At 35.5% G+C, this 5,650-nt stretch overlaps 1 long non-coding RNA gene across 1 annotated transcript; it reads right to left on the bottom strand.

Moving 5' to 3' along the window:
• Window positions 1–283: 283 nt before the first annotated feature.
• LOC108715445 lies at window positions 284–4,806 on the bottom strand. The gene is made up of 2 exons (XR_005960947.1): window positions 2,797–4,806; window positions 284–2,704 (listed from the first exon to the last, which is right to left on the bottom strand). It is a non-coding gene; the product is annotated as an uncharacterized LOC108715445 (long non-coding RNA).
• Between the last annotated feature and the right edge of the window lie 844 nt (window positions 4,807–5,650).

Here is a 5,650-nt window from a genome sequence, read left to right on the forward strand (position 1 = left end):
GTTCCCATTGGCTATGACATGACGATAGGCGACACGTTAGGCTCAGAAAATCCTGCCCAGTTTTCCTTATTTGGAGACAGGAAGTTTTGGCCTGAGCAGCCCTTCTGAATAGGCTGTCCGGGTCAAAATCAGACTTACATAAATCAACATAAATCAACAACATGTATTTGTGTAAAGGTTCTCATCTGAAAATGTTTTTTACATTTTTTTTTCATTATTCCATTTCCCTTTTCCATTTTTACAGAACCCATGTAACAACTAGAAATAAACAGTTACAAACATCTTTTCATTAAAAAAGTGTTTATTACCAAAATACAATATGAAAGTCAATATGTGACAATTTTGTAAAGCAAAATAAATTATTCTAACAGTATTTTAAGGTAGTTTTGAAATACTACAGTTGCCTTACAGGTTATCGTTCAGTAGAGAACGTATTCCTAGAATATAAGGCGTGCAAAGTTCAGACATTCCGGGCAATATCACCAAAATATAAAAACCACAAGAAGCAATTACAATTTGGAAATGTCCGTTTTTCTTGTAAAGCAAAGGACTTTGGCTACAAAAGGTGCTACGCCCTTTTGTAGTGTCACACAAACTAGAAACATACCGTGAAATGGGTCAATATTGCAATCAAATTTTAACCAAACAAAGCACCAGAGAAAAAATTTAAAAAAAAAAAAAAAATTAATATATATATATATATATATATATATATAAATATTCCAACAAGGTCACACTCACTTTAGATAAAAATGTCGCATTTATTCCAAACGCAGTAGAAGCATGTAAAAAGTTCATGTGCAGCACATAGCAAACTTATCTGAACATATTATACACACATACATACATTTTTTAAGCAAAGTTTATTAGAAGTCTCACAATAGTTAACATATAGCCTGTATAGTTTCCTCAAAAGAAGAAATGTATACTGTATATTCAGAGCTCTTTTTGTACAGTTGGCCCAAGTTAAAAGTTACTACACATTCCATGTTTTGAGGTTTGTCTGACAGCAGAATAGCTAGACAGACGGGCCTGGTGTGGTTTCCCCATTAAAACTATGTTTCACTGACAAACATTTTCAGGCTTTTTGGTACCCAGCATAGGAATTTCTTTTAGATGAGCCTTATCATTTAGAACAATATTGCTTAACCCGTGGGTCAGGACACAAAATTGGATCACTACACTTTTCACCAATGACCCACTTAGATATAGACAGGATACCATCAAATTGAGGATTAAAAGAACAAGTTACACTAAAATGTGACTTTACATATTCTTTTTTTTCTGTCCTGAAAATATAAATCTTTTCTTTGTGTTTTTTCTTGCAGCGTGGTAGCCATTGGCTCGGTTCCATTCAGCCATTTAGGGTAAGTGACCAGTGGCGTAACTAGTTGTTACTGGGCCCCATAGCAAATTCAATTTAGGGCCCCAAAATATTTATAAGTTGGCCTATTTTACCAAGATATATTAAAATTGCTAATTAATTAGGGTCTCACTGGGCCCCCTACACTCCTGGGCCCCCCTGCAACTGCAGGGTCTGCTTCCTCTATAGTTACGCCCCTGTAAGTGACTATTATTAGTTAAGAGAGTTTAGGCCACTTTTAATTCCCATATTACTAATTGTTTAAGACCGACTAAAAAACTATTCTTATAGATATAAATACAGACACCCATTGTAAGCAAACTTTCTTTGTAATATGCATTATTGAATCCTGTATGAAATATACATACATCAATTGTTCCTAAATGTGTCTGTCTCAAAGCAATGACCTGGTAATGGTGACAGTGCCTTATTCATTCTATTAATTCATGGAACAATAGTGGGATAGCTCAGTAAATGTGTTCAATTGGCCCTCAATAAACAAACATGGTTTCAGGCTGAAAATCAGCACTGCATACTGTTTTTATATGAGAAAAAAAAAAACGTGAAGTGTAAAAGATCTATATGGTAATTCTGTGCAATGAGGGATTTAAAGCCTTCAACTTTGCCCAAGCTGCAATTACAACACCGATGGTGCATTTCTTAAAAAAACCCAAAACATTATACATATCCATCTCCTTAAACTGCCAGAGAAAAAGCACTTAAAGCTACACTGGTAGAAAACAGTAGAATGTGAATGTGTTTAGTGGTTTTTGAATCAGATGGCTGCTGCCACTTGTGATAATCATGTTTCATCTGAATGCTTACAATTTGCCAACAGATTCTTTAATTGGGTATCCTCCTGATGACGCATTTAAGCACTGAATGCAGATTGAACCCAACATGCCGAGTTCCACTTGCGTTCGGCGCTTGCATGCATCATCGTGAGGTCCTCCCTTTGAAGAAGAATCAGATGCGTCCAGGCCTAAGCTCCCCTGCAGTTTAGCTCTGTTAAGCAGAATGCAGGGGAGTACAGCCCAAAATGCAAATTTGTACAAACTTCTAACTTTTATAAAACCGACCATTTAATATTTTATTCTATATAATCAGCATTTTACTTACTATTACTAGATTCCAGGAAATCAAGAATCTGTCCTGTACTGAATTCATGCACTGATGCCACATAAAAGGTCAAAGATTACAAAGCACTCAAGTTTTTTTTTTACCTCGTCTGATCTTATGTAAGAGTTTTTCTACAGCCTAACCAAATAACTAATGGATCATGCTTAAAGGAACAGTTCAGTGTGAAAATAAAAACTGGATAAACAGATAACGGTTTCTCACCTCTGTCTCTATCGGTTTCTCACCTCTGTCTCTATCGGTTCCCCACCTCTGTCTCTATCGGTTTCCCACCTCTGTCTCTATCGGTTTCTCACCTCTGTCTCTATCGGTTTCTCACCTCTGTCTCTATCGGTTCCCCACCTCTGTCTCTATCGGTTTCCCACCTCTGTCTATCGGTTTCTCACCTCTGTCTCTATCGGTTTCTCACCTCTGTCTCTATCGGTTTCCCACCTCTGTCTCTATCGGTTTCCCACCTCTGTCTCTATCGGTTTCCCACCTCTGTCTCTATCGGTTTCCCACCTCTGTCTCTATCGGTTTCCCACCTCTGTCTCTATCGGTTTCCCACCTCTGTCTCTATCGGTTTCCCACCTCTGACTCAATCAATTTCTCACCCTTGACTCACAGTTTCTCAGCTCTGACAAACCATCAAGTTGTGACAAACAATATCTTGCTTATATGTGCTAAGTGTAAAAGCAAAGCCTCTAATAAATAAAGGTTTTATGTAGAAAATATAGCAAAGGCACTGCTTTGATCTGTGATAACATTTGAATTTAGTTTTTTTCCAAAGCTTCTGCAAACATCTGGTGTCTAGAGGAATTGAGATGTTATTTGTATGAATTAGACACATACTGTTGAGTGGGCATGTTTAAATGCAAGTAGGATTTATGTATGAAATGTCTGCATAGTTGTCCAGGGTCTGATTCTTTATAACTTGTCAGTTGCTGTGTACAACATCCATTATATCAGTAAAGTTGTACATGCATAGGACAAGCTGTGGAATATTGGACTGATTGTCCTATTGATTAATTGGCTGGATAGAAGTGCAATATGACCACAGATATAAATGCCAAATTGCAGTGATAGGACATATGACACTAAACTAAGCACAAAACGGTTCCTACTGCCAGAAATCTACACATACACACCCTCAGATCACTAAGAGGACTGTTTTTCTATTTTGGCAAACCAATCTTTAAATAGCCATACACTCTCAGATTATCATACCGTTTGTTGGAAATAGCCTAACCTGTATGGAAAATCTGTGTGTAGGTCCAGTTTAAGGCATAATATTGCCTCTAAGCTGTGCACTCATGTGCGCGCACTCAAGTTTTGACGCCAATACGCAATAAATTGTGGTGCGCACAACGAATTTTGTGTCAAGGATAAAGGACCTAAAGTGGTCCGAAACGTGTATATACACATATACACAGTCTTTAAGCAGCCACACTCTAATCCGGATTTCAATGCTCTGCAAGTGCTGGATCGAATTTCTTCATACAAATTATGACATAGATCTGCACTCTAAATGTTCAGTGAATCAAACAATATGTGTGCCATATATTTAAATTTTTTTCAGTGCCAAAAAGTGTGAACTATATAGTAGCTTTAAATATAGCTCTCTTTCATGTTATGTTTAGCATTTGCCATACAACAACTAAATTTACTGATGGAAATGGCTATGGGTAAGTTTACACTTAACAGAATTTTAAGCCTTGGAACTGTCAAGGTTAGCAGGCACCAACCTTATTAACTTGTGAGTAACATTTAAATGTTAAAAGCATTGGAGAGATGCACAAGCATGAAAATGTTTGAAATCCATGTTCAAAAAAACTAGTTTCAGGTCACTATGAGAAACATTTAAAGGAGGTGACGAGCAACGTGACTCAAAAGCCACTGTTTGGGGATTACTGGTCTATGGCAATGTGTTTGAGCAGGTTTATCATAGTATGCCAATAAAGATTAACATAAATAATGTAACAAACATTATGCATCACCACTGTGAGTATATACAGCAACTTATTTTACGACACCACAGCAACTAAACATCTCCAGCATAAATTAAGGAATTAATTTGATTTTCTATCAACAGTTACTATAATATGTAACTCTTGCATTACTGGTAAGCTCTGTAAACTATGGTGTGCACAGAATAACCAAAAAGATAGCACCAAGGAAAACCGTTTTCTTTCTTCATTAATGGGTTTTTTCACCTTTGAGATAACTTTTAATATGATGTAGAGAGTGATATTCTGAGTAGCAGCCCTTCAATTTGCATTTTAAGTAATCTGGTAACTAGGGCCCAAATTACCATTACCAGTAACCATGCATTGATTTGAATAAGAGACTGGAATATGAATAGGAGAGGGTCTGCATAGAAGGATCAGTAATACAAAGTAGCAATAACAATACATTTGTAGCCTTACAGAGCATTTGTTTTTTTAGGCGGGGACAGTGACGTCCATTTGAAAGCTGCAAAGAATCAGAAGAAAAAGACAAATAACTATAAAAAAATAAATAATGAAAACTAATTGAAAAGTTGCTTCGAGCTGGTCGTTCTATAACATAATACAAGTTACTTTAAAGGTGAACCACCCTTTTAAGAACTATATTATAATATATATTATTAAATATTATGAAATGACAAATACCATATATATATATATATATATATATATATATATATATATATATATATATATATATATATATATATATATATATATATATATATATATATATATATATATATATATAGTCAGTTTGTTGAACCGGCACTCACCAACGATCAATCAAGTCCCTGGTGCTGCTTCAAGAAATAGCAAAAAGATATAGTTAAGAGCACTCACGGGTATTGTGAAAAAGGCTTTTATTGGAGTATTACAATCTACCCCACATCAATGCATTTCGGTTCTCTCTGAACCGTCGAAACGCGTTGATGTGGGGTAGATTGTAATACTCCAATAAAAGCCTTTTTCACAATACCCGTGAGTGCTCTTAACTATATCTTATATATATATATATATATATATAGAAAGCAACCTACATACTACTGCAACACACAAAAAAAAATACACACACACACACACATATATATATATATTAATTAATTAAAGCAATATATAAAACATACATGCTTGTAAAGACTATAATTGTAAGTAGGGCATTCGA

The sequence above is a fragment of the Xenopus laevis genome, chromosome 4S (assembly GCF_017654675.1).
Source record: "Xenopus laevis strain J_2021 chromosome 4S, Xenopus_laevis_v10.1, whole genome shotgun sequence".
Lineage (NCBI taxonomy): Eukaryota > Metazoa > Chordata > Amphibia > Anura > Pipidae > Xenopus > Xenopus laevis.